At 36.1% G+C, this 17,382-nt stretch overlaps 1 protein-coding gene across 1 annotated transcript in view; it reads left to right on the top strand.

The window, feature by feature from the left end:
* LOC134669042 (ADP-ribosylation factor-like protein 4C) overlaps positions 1-17,382 on the top strand; it is a 74,881-nt gene that overhangs the window by 27,502 nt on the left and 29,997 nt on the right. Inside the window, exon 2 of the mRNA XM_063526568.1 lies at positions 4,094-4,125. The gene's annotated coding sequence lies outside the window, so the exon portion shown is untranslated. The remainder of the gene's footprint in view (positions 1-4,093; positions 4,126-17,382) is intronic.

The following is a 17,382-nucleotide window of genomic DNA, read 5'->3' as shown; positions in this document are numbered from 1 at the left end:
CGTTTTGGTACAGTCAAGAGTAAAAAATATGGGCTACACATCATACTGAAAAATATGTCCCATAGCTCTTATGTCAGCGAATTAAAAACTGTGGGACATATTTTTGAGTAAGTTATAAGCACCAATATTTTTACACTTGACTGTACTAGGGGATACAGTATAGAGATATTGCGTATGTTATTTCATTCCATAGAGAATTTACCTACCTACAATACAATATCCATAGTAGTTAAGGTACAAAAAAATAGTTTAAAAAAATAATTATTTCCATATTTATGTATTATGAACCTCAAGTAATATAAACTTTATGGAAATAATCTACTGCAATGAAAATAATAATACATTTATCGGCGCATGAGGCGTATGCATGGAAGTAATGAATTTGTTTACAGAGCTGAGAAGATGAGCCATCACTCGCCACATTAATTAATGTAAATACAGCAACGCTTACCTCATCTCTAATTAGATAAATAAAATTCAATCAAATTAAGAGGAATAACTTGACATTAACCTTTCTGCCGTTCATTGGCAATGCAAATAACATGTCTGCTATTTTGAGGACCTAGTAAAAATGGAAACATAACTTCATAACGGGACCGTCTGTCCTCCAAGTGGGATAGGCAAACTGTAAACATAACCAAACTTGTGTCATAGTAGAGAGACACATTATCTTCCTGAAATGAACCTAATGTTTCGGTAGATACTTACTTGTGTAATTTATATCATGTTATTTAGGTATTAGTGTGTTACCTGTGGATATGGATAGAACTTTATTCAACATTTTAGGTTAAGGTAAGTAGTTGTTTAAGATAACACAGAATTTATGTTGCACGAATGTTTACAACCTCGAGCGCATGCTCATTCGATCTTGCATGCATAAGTGCACCGCACCAGATAACGCATGGCCGGCCTTTTAATCAATGCACACTCGGTCCAACTGGTACGAAGGCCTCAATCAAAGTTAAATATAACTACAAAAAGTATTCCATTTTATAAGTAATTTACGATATCCGTTATAACAGCACAACAAGCCATTGTTAGTAATATGACTAGCAGTCGTTGCTTAAGATTTTAGATCACAAATCTGGCAAAACTTCTGTACACTTCTAGGAGATAATAGAAAATCACCTATTTCCTTTTTATAGTTCTTATACTGTAGGTACCTTAACCCCCTTTGCTACCAACCGGAAACATTCCTTCGCAAGTAACTACTTTTTATACAGGGTACCTACCTATATCATATGAAGAGTCTACAAACGAGTAAATTTGTCAATACTGACTGCCAACCCACGAGAGGTCTGTACTTAAGTTATTATAAAGTAAGTATAGTCGTTGCGTATACCATAACGTGATCTACTAGAGTAGATAATGTTCTATAGAGCACTTATACCTAATATAAATGTTGGTTTCTCGTATTAGAATGTTTGTGCTGCGGAACTCTTCAAAACCAAACGTTTAGGTTTATTGCCGGCGAGATCTTTAGAACGATAAGACTCGCTGCAACTCCGCTTATACATAATGCAGAATAAACATGAGTAATTTACATAGGTACTCACACAGTTTATTTTCCAAAACCATAACTTCGTTTGAAAGTTACGGTCGTGCTCAGATCCAGAACTCCAGCCACTCCCTTTTCCGTCTCCACGTGGTCCATTGAGTAATAAAATCCGTCTGTTTCATCTAATGTCATATGATAATATACACCAATTAACTTTTATGATGAGCGATAAAAATTGAGGGCAGAGTTATACAGTTACGAGATATGATTTAATGTAATGTTCCGTAACAAACGTAATGCTAAATACTGTAAATTGTATGACTTCATGATTTTTTAGTAGCAAGTAGCAACGAATATGATACAGATTACAGTAGGTGCGTAACTACGTATGTATGTGACTGGAAATTGAAATTGATTAAATGATGAAAATACACGCTATACACGTCAAGTATTCTGATGATTTAAATTAAACTGTAATCAAATTGCAAGGACGTCCTGAGTGATAAGAGTACCTAAGCATATTAAACAATGACGGATGTGGCACCAATGGATGTAGGTATACCGCATAACCTGTAAAAAGAGTACCTCACCAATTGATACGTATACCGCATAACCTGTAAAATAAGTACCTATTTATCATCAATTCATCAGTTTTTAAACACTGGCAAAATTTTACCACAAACAACAGCTACTTAAGTTTGACGTTTAAGTATGTTTGCTGTGAGAACGGCATGTACATGTAAAAGTCTACCAAGTTTCCGTTAGTGTTAACGGACATAACTCCAACTCACCTACCTACCTGCTTTTGGAACCCAAGTGCTTAAACAACCGCAAAGCCCAGTTTCCCCGTCCACGAACGATCGTCGTAAATGTCGCGTGCTTTTCCGAAACTGCCATTCAGGAAACTGATTGATCTGCCATCGTTCCAATCCCTCAAAGGGTTACTACAAGCTCCACTAAATTTATCGCTCCATGCCTTACAGTTGCCTCTGATCCAGATTTATGATATTTATTTACAGATACAAATTGATATTAAATACGCCGCCTTTGATACATAGCCTAATTACGTTTTAAAATTGGACGTGCCCGCGCCAATGTGGCATAGCTAATTTTGCTTCCAGTTACCACAGCTTTAATAACATTTTCGTCATATTTTATAACAGGTGAAACTACTGCTTGTTTGGTTATTTGTGGAACTTAAGTTGTTCAGTCTTTTGCGAAACAATTTGCAATATTACAGTTTTAAAAATTCAAGGCAATTGCTGTTTGTTTGCTGATTCAATGAACTCTTCGAAACTAGAGGGCGAATAAAGTTGAATATTCAAATATGGTGTAAATACCTACTTTATGAAGAAAAGAAAATAACAAAAAGTGGATAAAATACGGCATTGATTATCGCAAGTAAGTGAAAAACCACATTCAATGAACTCTTCGAAACTAGAGAGCGAATAAAGTTGAATATTCAATTATGGTGTAAATACCTATTTTATGAAGAAAAGAAAATAACAAAAAGTGGATAAAATACGGCATTAATTATCGCAAGTATATAAGTGAAAAACCAAAAAAGTGTAGGTAGTGCTTTAACCGAAATTGAGTAACCAAATCAAAGTTTCCATCTAGTGGATGAAGTTTTGTGCCATATCCCTCCACAGGACAAAGATAAAGTTATTCAACAGAAGTAATATCCATTTTGGTCGCCTATTACAGACCGTATGATCGGTAATAAAATTTTACAGATAATACAAATAGGCTAGGTTATGCATGATAATGCATGACTCTTCTCCTATGCGCAAAAAGTATTAAGGGTATTTTAAAGGATGACTCACGTTAGACCGGGCCGTGTCCCAGCCGGAGCTTCCGGCGCTTACTTTTCTGTGACATGACAGGCGATCACGTGATGCTTTCCATAGAAAACGATGCGCCGGTACCTCCGGCCCGGACAAGGCCCAGTCTTACGGGAGTCATCCTTAAGTCCCCATGTTGAGCGGTATCGGTTAGAAATAGGGAATTCAAATCGGTTATTTTTTGTATGGAAATAACCGCGGTTTCGGTTAAAAACCGATTATTTCCATACAAAAAATAACCAATTTGCATTCCCTAGTTAGAAACTTCACAAAAACCAAACATACTAATTATAATCTTAAGATACAAGATGGAGTTTACAAATAAGCTTTTTAATCCAGGACTGTTAACGCCATTTCCGTGAATGTTCACAAGTTTGTTTTCATCATTTAGCCAGTTCTCGGTCGTAAACAGCGCCTAAAGCACCGTGTGCCTTCGACAACAAGACTTCGAGCGACGTTTACAAGATTACGTTCTTTAATGATCAGTTCAAAGCATGTAGCTTAAATAAGGAAATGCGCGTTTATTTTTAATTATGTAATTTTAATTACTTGTTACGCTTATTTAAATAACATGCATATTTAATGGAACATTTCACGCTCACCGTTTAATATAACATGTTAATACTTTTACTGGTATATAATAATATTGTAATCAAAGTAGTTTTGATAATAATCTGCTTGTCTGAGTCTTCCGATTATAGCATTATTCGAATCGTAATTACTAATTATTCATCTTATTTTCTTGTTTCAGGTTATACAACTCACAAACACATACTTGAAGTGGTAAGTTAAATACTATCTGTTAATGCAAATTTTGCTATCGCTCTAGTTTTTAAATCAATGACAGTTCTTCGAAATTTTATATTGTAAATAAGTACACTAAGTGCCTACTAAGAGCGTTATAGACAAAATCAAAAACTGCTTTCGTCATTGGTCAAGTCCAATTCTCTCCACGACAAGGTATCTATCGATGTTATATAGATTGTACTTAGAGATCTACCATTTAACTGAGTTGATAAGAAGTTATTATGGTTAAAAATATAAACTAATTTTAGTCCCAAAACTCATCTACCTACTAGGAAAACATCGCACAACTTCTTTAGATACCAACCGCTGAAGTAATTGTTTGACCTAATTGCCATTGAACTATTACTGACGAATTCGACCCTACACGGAGTCTATCCGAGCACAGAAAGGGGCAAGGACAATGTCATATTCATATAGCAAGTGGAATTTGAATTAACCCACGTCACGCTCCAATAAGCTTCGTGATATAATTGCACAATTAGCAATATCCCGTGTATTATTCCATTCTTAACGGCTTGATGCGTGATGTCGACATGCGTGTTCATGGTTCAATGAGAGCTTAAGCATTAAAGGAGTAATCGACAAAGAAGAAAGAAAATAACATTCTGCTGTCATATTTTTCATATTTATAACTACCTATTTTCATAAAGTTGTTTGAGTTTCATAACAAATATAACGAACGTACATAATTATGTCGGTCTAAAGTTTCTAACACTAATGTGTAAAATGTTAAGACGACAACGGTTTCACTCACTTGAATTTTTCGTCGCTATTGGCCAATACATGCCGCTATTAGCGACTAAAAATTCAAGTTAGTGAAACCGTTGTCGTCGGTGTCGAAAAGTTTAATTTCGATCACTAATGTGTATTTTAAGTGTATATTTTGATAATGGTATTACTGCTCTGCACCCAGTTTCAGGTTGAACATACTAATAAATAAGTTATCGAGATAACCTTTTGTCAAAATTGGGATTTCCCTTTTCCACACTCAAACCCGCCGTAGCACTTATCGTCTGACGTTATGTCCCTTGGCGAGGCTATCGCCCGATTATAATGAAAAGCGGTTTCAGGAAGTTCAGGGTTGTTTACTGAATTTTAACAAGTATCATGCCTCGTAAACGGGGTGCGTGGGAATACGGGGGTGGAACTTTCACACACGTATTCTCTCCTCAAAGAGGGCATAATAATCACGTTCCCAAAATAAAAGACTCGAGCACGTAGCTTTAAGATTGAATTCATTCTATTTTTAACCTTGAACTAAAGACATTTTAACTTTGAAGGCACATGACCAGGAGCCACCGCACTTCAAAGTGCCGATCCCTCCTTATAACTCAGTACATGTACTCATAGCACAGGGGATCATAACATAATGGTGACCCCGTGCACAGATTCGTGACACGTGTGTAATGCAGCTGTGCTTGTAAACGCTGGGAAAGTTTTAATTAACCCCCTACATAGTTAAAAATGTTACAATCCTTGAAATTAATTAGATTAAGGAAAGGCCGCAGTTTGTTTACATAAAGACTTCAAAGGCTTATGTTAATTTTGTGTTATAAGATAAGGGTGTACTTCTTTTATTTACTAAATGGGAAAGAGAATAAAATTCCTAATGTAAAAGAAACATTAATAAATTAAATATTGTGTACTTTTATTCATTCCTATGATTTCATTTGGATGCCGGAAATTAAAATCAGATACGTATAAGTACATTAAGTACACAAAACGAAATTGCGTAAATAACATACTGTTGCTCGCTTATTACTGTCTGCACTGTATATTTACATTAGTACCCCTTAACATACAAACATATGTTTTACAAATATGATTACTAATAATATTTATTATCTCCTTTATTCAATTAGGGTCTTAGGTTAGGATTTTACAATGTGAGTATAACAGTAAAATATAAAAACACTTACAAAACATTACAAAAATATATAGTTAAACACATTATAAAAAACCTAACCTAGGGTGCCGCCGGGAACGGGGCAGGGTCCAATAATATTTATTGTATGTCTTTCCCATCACGGAACAATGGTGTTCCGGACCTTTGGGAGGCGTGCGCGGAGCCGAAGCCAACACGTAGAGGCCCTTTTGACACTTTAATGAAATGTAAGGGGTACACCGAGCGGATGCTGCCCTTACCCGTGTCATGGGACGCACGCAGAGGCAGCACCCGCCAGGGTGTAAGGGCTATTGAGAGTTGATGAAATCTAAAATGAACTAGGTTATTGGGTGAAAGCGATGGACTAGTACTGAGCTATGGGGTAAAAAACCGGACGCCTGCCTAATAAAACGGTATGCAATTTTATTTCCGGCAGACGGTGACTCGCCCTCACAAGATGGGCCCCCACAAAAAAGCGACATCTAGGATGGCTCAAGGGCAACACCGGTGTGAGCGGCTCAGGGGTGTCGAGAGGTGTGCGCCGCTTTCTACCCAGTGGCTGTTAACAGCCACTGTGCCAACTCGCGTCTTATGCATATTTCACTTCCACCCCTGGAGCTTATAGCTCTAACGACTCCACTCTGGCCGGCCGGCTAAGGCAAGCCAGAGGCAGAGAATCCTGTCCCACCCACCCTCCTTGCGGGTAACAGAACTCCCCAGGAGCACTCGGGTACGTGAGGTCGCTAATCCCCAACAGCTCGCCACAAGCTGCCCTGCGTTGACTGATTGCACTGGTAAAACCAGCGGGCGATGGGGTCGTCACATCCCTACGCCTTAATAATATTTATTATTATTATGTCAAAAATTTTAACAGAAGTGATTAATTATATTATAATATTAACCAATAATATCGGATACAGTAAACCTATTAATTGTACAGGTGTAAGCATTACAAATAGCTATGTTAATTAATCGGTTCCTAATTACGATAATGGCCACGCAACTGCCGTACGAGCCACACATGGTCAGGGCTCGTTTTATATCAAGTGCTATTTCTAACCTATCAACATATTCCAGATATTGCAATAAGTACATTTATCATAATTGAGATAGTTACAATAACAAACCGGCTGGAATTGCAACCCTCATTCTTTTGTCTTAAGATTCCAAGTTGCTTGGAACATAATCGAAGAGTTTAGTAGTTCACATGATGTTCTCTTGCCTTAATGAGCGTTGTGACTTGTGACCGATGTGCACACTACACACATGTGCTATATCGCCTACAGTTTTTTTCATTCTAATGCCTAAATTCACCTGCCGTCGTCTTCCTGCCGGATAAGAAAAAATATAGTATATACGCACATGTCAGTGGGTAAACTGTAACAACGTAAGATGTATTTACTTTAAAAGCATCTGTTATGTTTGCTACACAATGCCTATAGAGCAGCGATGTAAAAGGTGTTTCTATACATCGCAAAACTAGAACTGTAGTGTAAGTATTAAAAGTGTTGAGTACATTTCAAAATCCAAAAGTAACTATCAGTTTTATAAAACGATGTAATTTATGGAAACACTCGTTTTTCTGACAAGAATAGCCGCTGACACATCTGTCAATAAATAAATAATAAATAAATATAAATAAATATTATAGGACATTTTTACACAAATTGACTAAGTCCCACGGTAAGCTCAAGAAGGCTTGTGTTGTGGGTACTTAGACAACGATATATGTAATATATAAATACTTAAATACATAGAAAACAACCATGACTCAGGAACAAATATCTGTATCATCATACAAATAAATGCCCTTACCAGGATTCGAACCCGGGACCATCAGCTTCATAGGCAGGGTCACTACCCACTAGGCCAGACCGGTCGTCAATGTTCACACGGAAACATTTCCGATAGGTGATTTATTGGAACACGGTTGGTATTTCAACTTGAACAACTGCATTCGTCTGATTCGTCGGACAATAGGTAGCTGAGTAACGGATTGATCGATTTTCAACTCTATATCACCACCGTGAAGGTACAAACTTTATAGTTATACGTATCTTCAATTTAAACATTTCACTACTACCTATGCGACAAAATGCACATGGAGGCGTTATTTGTAGTTCGGTGTGTTTTTGTTTGTGTTTTAACGTAGCTTAAAGTACCGTTCGGATTCAATTCAGACTGCACCAGCGTTACTGCCGCAAATTTTAATAATCAATGTTGATGTCCGGATTTTTTTCAGTCGGCAACAATTGTCGGGCAGCAATTCTGCAGCAGTAACTCTGGTGCAGTCTGAATGCGAACAGTACTTTTTCTCGTATTCAAAAATCCAGCCATTTCACTATGCACAAAAAACACAATTTACAGAGGTATTTAAGAACATACTCATTCATTTAGTATGAATGTCATGTACAGTGAGCTGCAAATTGCATGAATTGCATGAACACATGTGAACGAATTCATTTATATAGTGGCCATGCAATTTTGCGACAGGGTGTACCTACGTTGTCGAACAACGTTTACAATAGTTTAAGGTCAGCCGGGGCAATTGCAACTATGGGACAAATGCAACTTTTCTAAAAATAAAAGAAGTAAGTCTAGATCCAGCGAACCACGGGTAAACTCTCTTTTATAACTGGTAAAAGTGTGCCAATAATACAGGGTGAAATTTAAATCACTGGCCATATTCATTCCCGGCACTAGGTTACACTTAAGGAATCTATTTAGCGAAAAAAAAGAGTGCATTTTTTTAATTTTCATTTTTCAATTTTTAAATATTTTCCACGAGTCGTGGTCACCCTATTACCACAAATGTAAACAAACCTAATAGTAGGTGTTAACAACAACATCAGCAAAACCCTTATCTGACCTACACTAAACCTTATAATCGTTGCAATAGGGTCCACCCAGTTAGTGTTGGCGATGGTAGGCAGGTTTATCAATTTCGAGGGTAGTCTAAACCATTCCGTGCTAGCGGTAAACATAACGGTAAGCATAAATGATTAGTCACTCGTCACTCGCCAACCTTAAAATAATAATCGCGCGCGTACTAAGGTTTAAAAAAATGATTTCGAACCGGGAATATTACGAAATGGTACGGTGTTATTTATTAAGTGGTGAGTGTTTACGTGGTGCACAAAGATTATACGAAATGGAATCAGTTCCACGCCTTCGCAGACAAGGATTGAATCCAAGAGTACCATCTCGTGGGACTTTCGTTAATTGCGTCGACTTTTAATCAAATGTAAGTACATAAGTTGATTCAATTTTTTAAATACGCCTGAATGCAAAGATTCCTGACCTAGTTTTTACTCATTGTTTTTAAGCCACGGACGTTTTGTTTATAATCATTAGTCAGAAATAACATTTTAGATTAAAAATGGGTTGCCTTTGCATTTTGACGATTCTAAGCCCGTTAAAAGTATGAAGGAAAAATTAGCAACTTATGTAGGTAAGCGTCTTATCTCGCTGCAATAGGGTTCATAATTGGTGACGCGATTGCAAACAGCGGGAGGGGCGGGTTGTCAATGACCTTAACTGATAAGAGAGAAGCGGGTGTAGTGGGTAGTTGTCGGTTCACCATAACGTACGAGGTTTTTAGGACAACTTGATGATGAGTTATTTCGAAAAAAATGTACTGAGCGGTATTAAAAGAAAAAACACGTGTTTAATATTTTTTCGAGTTCTTTCGGGTGTTTCAATTTGGCCAGTGATTTAAATTTCACCCTGTATAAGTGGCTCTAGACTTTAGTTTAGACTCACTTTGTATTTTTAGAGTAGTTGCATTTGCCCCATAGTTGCAATTTCCCAAGCTGACCTTACATGCTTGGATGCAATAAACTTCACATGATATTTATTCAAGCAAAACAACCAAGAAACCGACATGGTAGGGGAGGTGTTGTGTTGATTACCTATATTAGTAAACAAAAACTTGAGGTAGTAGTCTTGTTATGGCCTAGGGATTCCCACGACGGCGCTCCCCGTTTTATTACGCACCTCGGAAAATGTTATCCCTTTTATTACGAAATCATGAATTATATTAGCATTTTACGAGGGTTCTCTCTTCTCTTCAAATCAAGAAGTGTTTTGTTATCATAACAACTACCTAAATATTATACCTACCTAAAATTAAATCTATATACCTGATCATTGAAAAGACTATAATTCTATATTATTTTACAGAGCACAGACATAATAGATAATTGTAGTCGCGTGTTTTTTTAAATAGTTTTCCTTGTGATTTTAATATGACTTTCATATGTAGGTACATGTGTCAGTCACTATCTACACGATTTTTACCGATCATTGTATTGATGTATAAAAACATACATTTTTCAGTGTAAACAAGATTAGGTATTAATCTAATAGGTACTCGTAATAGGTACTTATATTGACTGCGCGGAAGTATCCGATTTAGTCAGCATCTGGTTAAGCTGGGCTGATCGTTGGAACCCAATAATAATAAAAAAACACATTTATTTTCAGGCAACAAAGCCATAATAACGGAATGTGCTTGTTCAGATAATACACGTGTTTTGTTAACCCCATTTATTCTGCATCTGCGGAAAGGCAGCGGTGGATGTGCTTAACATAAGGTAGCCCATACGCTTGTTTGCCCCCGTCGTCATATAAAAGTATTATTGTGAAAACAAAATAAATATTCGGGGTGCGTGACAAGGTGAAACAAACAGACGATATAAAATCCCGCTTTCCAAACATGATTAGTTTTCTACAAAATAATTTGAGGTAATTAACGATAAATCCTTCATCCATAGTTAATTTTAATTGTAAGTGTTAATGAGCACTTTGCTACATTGCGTGTGTGAAGGTTGCCATTAACTACAGCAAAACCCAAGCCAAACAACCACATGTTTTTACGATGTTCACTAATTAACTGAAGCCGAAGTAATAATACGTGTACCTACAACATGTACATAGGTAGGCTTAATAACATAAGAACATAACATACCTTACATTATTACAAGACTGACCACAATATTCCTTGGCACATGCCAAATGTTCTCCTTGCCCTCTTTCGTATCCTATTTTCCTTTATTGGATTCGTGAGAATTATTTGTTACACACTCAACACCCGAGTTGGTATTTGTGACACCCAAGGACTTTCCTACAAAAATAGAATACTATTTAGTTACTGTCTTATATCAGTTTCTGGGTATAGATCGGGACTGTTTGACCGCTCTTGGTATTAATCTCGGTCAATAAAATCATCAAGATGTCATCGTGCCAAATCTTGATAGTGGATAAATCCCGACATCAAACCGTAATCGTCAAATCGATCAAGATAAGTCAAAAATTCATTACGAGTCTCTTATAACTTTTACCATACCGAATACCCACATCCTACATAGGAAGATTATTAGATTCCAACTGTTAATAGGTATGTAGGTAACAGCAAAACTGTTAATACGTATACGTATCATTAAGTCATTCGCTTCACTGGCGCTAAACCTGATTTGGCAACAGAATCTGGGACGCAGAGGCGTTGAATCTTTACAAACCATGCTTCAGAACGACACATGGTTGAAACAATTGTAAAAATATTTAGCTCATAATGGATAGCGAGCGCAGTGAAGAAAGGGAAAATATATATTACGTTGTGCAATGCTTTTACGCACTAAAAGTACCTATAACTCAGTTTGCTTTGACCCTAGTTAATCTTGTTCGTCCATGACATCATTCCGCAAAAACCAAGTACAGCATACAATGAAGCAAATACATTTGCGGGTTATTATTTTTAACCGTTACTGTGCGGTGTACATTAGTGTTGAAATGAATCAACTGACTATTTTTACGATGATACGTCAATCATGCTGGATTCGGAGCTCGGTTGTTTATTTAAAATGTGGTTATGACATCAACACTTGGTTGATTAGATTTATTTTCAGAATTGTATATTTAGATTTTTGGGTCTGAATTTGCACTTTACAAAGTTAGTTTGAAAAATAATAATAAAACATTTCGAAGCATAACTCAGAGATCGGCTTAAAGATTATTTATTCTCATAAGAATTTGTACAATTCACTTAAAATGAGAACTTAAAGATATATACATTTTATTTCCATATTTTATGTCAATAGCGGAGCGATAGACATTGATTAAAATTACATTTTACATTTAAAATTACACAAGCAACAATACAATACAATGATACAATGAGGTTTCTATGGACTTAACAAAGTTCTAAAAACTTACGATAAGCTTTTGTAGGTACACCATTAAAACTGCATTAGAGACCGTATACCTAAAGTGGTTCACAAAACTAGAACTCGATAAGCTAAACAGTCCATCTTGTAGCCGGTGTTTGCTGTCCCTGTTCCAGCGATAAATCGTAGGCAGGTTAGGGATCTAGACAGTTTATCAGCAAAATGGCGACTTGCAGCTATTTCATGTAAAATATTAGTGGATTTTGCATAAGACTACTTCACATGATATGCTATTCGTGTTTCGATTACTCTAAGTAAGTACTTACAGTGGGTGGGCGTTAGGCCACCTAATGTCGTGCAGTGTCTGCCAAATTATACAAGTAGGAGACTTAAAAATATAGTCTTGAATTTATTTAATCAGATGGATTTAATAACACCTACCGCGCGCTGATTGCTTGCGTCATAAGATTTGGCTGTCTAAAAAAGTTATTTATATGTAGATCATTTACCTCTCATAAGTAGTTACTTCGTGAGCGAATTCGCTGCTTGTAATGATTGTATTTTATTAATGTAATTTTGTGAATTGAGCATGATTATTCATTTAGAGCTGCCAATTTTACTTCTTGAGACTGACTGCAATTATCTTTAATGGCATGTCGACTTAATCTATCCATGGTTATGCATTAAAGCGTAACGATTACGTAATTGGTTCGATAAATAACAATGATAAATTTAGTTTATAAATTTAGAGCAAATTAACATTTAATGAGCATATTTTTCGTATTTTGTGTCTGAAACTGAATGTGATTAGTCACATTACAAGGCAAAGTTTGGCGTGCACCCAAAATTCCCAAAATATTTTCGTCCACGCAATAGCAAGCTATCTTCATAGCGCGCGAATGTCAACATCGCTTCCTGGTACGTCAAAATGGATTATTGTAGGTAACCGTAAGTAAACAAAGTTGTGGACATTACATTGTATATTCTACAATCCATATTCCATACATATGTAATTAGTATTAGAATAAACCATTTTATACGATCTAATACAAAATAAATTATGTGAAGTTAAATGAAACGGGGAAGTCTGGGAAACTTTTCTCCCAATTTGGAGAGTGAAAAGTTGTATATTCTATTTTATGAACTAGTGCATAAACGGAAATTTTCTGCAACTTTCGCCCAACATAAACAGAAACTACAAGAATTGGAAGTAAAACTATAATTTATTCACCAACAAAAAGAGCATAGTTTTAATAATAGATAACTACGAGTATTCACTGAAAACTCTCACATCGGGCTTGTATCGTTAGGGATCTGAAACATGTACGTAATTACACTGGATTATCTACACGTATAGGTATATCTACTCAAATCAGATTAACAATTGCGTTGCACGGACGCTTTATGAGCTAGGTTATGTTATGTATATATGAGCTAGGTTATGTTATGTATATGCCTCATAATCACTCAATAAGTCACATTTAACGAAATGAGCACCCCTTGTTAATCGGACTAATCTAGCCCATTGCAAGTCGAGTAAGTAGGTCGGATATTAGGGGGAGAATGAGAGCGGCCAAGTGGGTCGCAGCTGCAGCGCCCCGTGGACCGTCATCCGTCAGCCAATGAATTATTGATACCGACTATTCCAGCATAAAAACGCTACGTACGTGAGAGGAAAATAGGATACTGTATCGGCGTGAGGCTTTGAGGGTTGCCGATCAATAAACCATAAAGCTACTTACTTATTTTATCAACATAAATAAACAGCTTGTTCCTGTAATACTCAGTTAATATTATACTTACCTAGAAATTAATTGAACACAACAAAGTTATGGATAAAGAAGTAGTCAAAGTTATCATGCAGTCTTATGTACTAAAATAGTGCTTTGCAGTATGCGTATACCTACGTATGACGACTATTTATTAATATTTAAAAAAAAGCACTTTTTTAGCATCAATGTATATATAAGTAGACTAAAAAAGACTGTAGAAGTTGATTCTTCAGATTTCCAATGCAAATGAATAATCATTACTACGAGATTGGAATCGATACCGTCGTACGCTACCGTACCCTTTCCATGGCTTTATCAGTAAATTCGATCTTTCTAATAGTACCCTTGTTAGTTATTACCTTATTACACTTACGTTCCATGGGAATTCAGTGCCTCGATTAATTGAACACGTATTTATAATCTATTGTTGCAGATTGCCGCAACCATGTTGCTTAGAATGGGCGCCATAACATTGATACATGGGAACCATAATTCCTACAAGCCTTTCTTATTCTTAGGTAAAATAATTATTATTTCAAAGGCTATCGTTGTTTGGTTGGGTTCCAAGTATCTCATAAAATAAGGAATTTAACAATCAACAAAATAATGGGTTCCAGCTTAAACCTCCATTGCTTCCCGTAAAGTAGAAGTGGAAGTTTATTTTTCCATTATGTACCTATTGTATCCTTTGAAATTCTAAATTGAAATGCGTGCTACAAAAGGCCGCCAATATTATTTTTCATTACTTACATTATATTATTTCGACAATTCGGCTCAAATCATGAATTCGTTTTTATACAATTTTAACCACTGCTGGGGTTATTTTTCTCATGCGTATTTTCAAGAAATAATCGCATTTCTGCATCGAGTATCCATAAACATATAAATACCTATATACGGTTTTAGTGTGTTTGATTGATTTACATAAACAAGAGTAACTAGAAAGGATTTTATTATATCGCATAATATCACGAATTCACTAAAAGAAATTAAATAAATAGGTCGGTATAATCAAGTACCTAATCACAATCGAATGGTGTATCGTAATTAACTACGTTTCATAAATAGAACACAATCCATAAGTAAATAAACTAACCATTGAGTTGTAACTGTTGTTTAGTGTTCATTGTTTTCGTAAGGGCGAAACTGACACAGGCATAAAGAAGAAGAATAAAGATCATTTATTTCAGCAAAGGTTACAGATATACCAGGGGTCTCCGCACTAGGCAATGCCTGTATCGCGGGGAACCAAATTACAATTAAATATCAGAGCTGTTACAATTAGTCTAACATTTAGTAAGAAACTACTTACGACTAGTACCTAATCCAAACTACAAACTAAGGCTAACCCTAGACACAATATTGAAACTAAATCCTGTCAAATATGGCTTCTGTCTCGGCATGTAAGAACAAAATGTTATAGAGTCTGTGCGGAAAGAGAAGAGTTGTGAAATGTATGGCATCCAATACGATTCTTCTCTTTCCTCACAGATTCTAACCGACTTTGTGCGTTTCGTAGATAACCTACTTACGTTTGACAAGTTCACAATTTGCGCATTGGACTAAATTTTAGTGATAATGATAAGTAAAACGCCAATACCTCTGCTACAACAAACCTAATATACACAGACAGTTTTTATCTCCAGGACTAGAAGTGTCTTTTCTGATTGAAAAATAAATAAATGGTGTAATGATAGTTTAAAGTGTAATTCAATTCAGAATAGTGACAACGTAAGTACCCCAAGATGGCCTACAATGCATGTTAAATATATGGATGGCCTGTAATAGAATGATGGAAGCATAAATTGCCCAAAAACACGTAATTAGAATAATTGAATAGATAATATGAGCAAGGATATCCTCTCTAACTTCATGAGCCCCCACTTATCTTTGCTAACAAATGTCGGCGGTTCTATTCAATTTAACTTTGCCTTCATGACATCCGTGTCAAGCACCTGCCCTGTCTAATCCAACTCGTAATTACAGCTCGATTCAATCAGAGAGACCTTGACTCGGGCTCTATTTGCTTTTTGTTTGTTTGCATCCGTGAAAAATTTGAAGGTGAGTCTTTAATTTGTTATGTCCATCGACTTTGAAAGAAATCGTAAGACACGGCATCTTATGATATATTTTACGTACTATTTGAGAGAGTCCACACACGAAGCTGTAATACATATTATTATATTTTGGTATCTTACGATATCTTTTCTTCAAGGCATCTTAAGATACCTTAACATGCTATATCTTACAGTACCTGACGATATATTATCGCTCCGTCTGTGACGTGCTTTAGGAATTGTAGTGTCTAGAAATTACTGTGCTCATTTGTAAAATCGGTCAACCACTCGGCCGACACACAACCGCTTCTGGTTTAATTGACTACTTTCATCTATAAATTATGCATTGCCTTGAATGCTAAATGTTATAATTTTACAGTTCGACAGGTAGCTAATAAACATAGCTCTAGATTTATGTCCTGTTTGGAGCTCTCTCTTCTTGAAACATTGGTTTTGTCACCTTTTGCGTCGTTTTTATAACCGTGATTTAAAGGTACCAAACGATAAAAATCTGTTGAAAAATATTATGTTGTTATACAATATGAAGTTAACATTAATACGATATGGTCTCAACCGGGGTGTTTCTTGCAAGGTTTGCACTTTTTCTATATCATTTGTAACACAGGCAGTATATATATATATATATTAAATTAAATACTTATTAGGTATATATATATTTAATTCAGACCCACAAGTCCATATTGCCTGTGTTACAAATATAAGTAGTGTAGTAGTAAACTCTTTATTTAGTAGGAGATCCCACATATGGTCGACCTTCACCAATCTGTCTGACGAATAAAACTGAAAATATGAAAGAAAATATGTTCCAGAAAGTGAATATTTTCGGAAATAATCGCTTTGAAAGAAACAAAATGTGTGTGACAATTTTTTTTATCGTTTCAACCTTATAGTGTGAGGTGTCGTTGGATAGGTCTATCAAACAACATTTCTTGATAAGGTGAATCATTTCGGAGGTAGGTATATGTATATTAGCGCGCGAATATCTATTCACTAATGACGCCGTCAAAAGCGGTGCTCGTGAGGATGTCCACACGACCAGAGTTCAAAGAACACAATCACATACTCTTTACACAGCATAACGACTAATGACAGATGAGGACAATCACGCCGTTGGTTTTGGGAGTCACGAACCGTGATGAGCTGACTTCCTGCCGATGTTCGCAATTTGTTTTAATCTAAGAAGATTATAAACCTCACGGCCATCTACCTTTATCTTCCTTAGGCCCACACGGTTCTACCCGTAGTATCGCCAATTACTTCAAATTTTATTTAGAGTTAAACCAAGATAATTCTGCAGAGATTTTGACAGCACACGCTGTGCAGGTGTTATTTTA

Source organism: Cydia fagiglandana, chromosome 11, assembly GCF_963556715.1.
Source record: "Cydia fagiglandana chromosome 11, ilCydFagi1.1, whole genome shotgun sequence".
NCBI classification, from domain to species: domain Eukaryota; kingdom Metazoa; phylum Arthropoda; class Insecta; order Lepidoptera; family Tortricidae; genus Cydia; species Cydia fagiglandana.
This window is presented reverse-complemented; position numbering and strand designations above follow the sequence as displayed.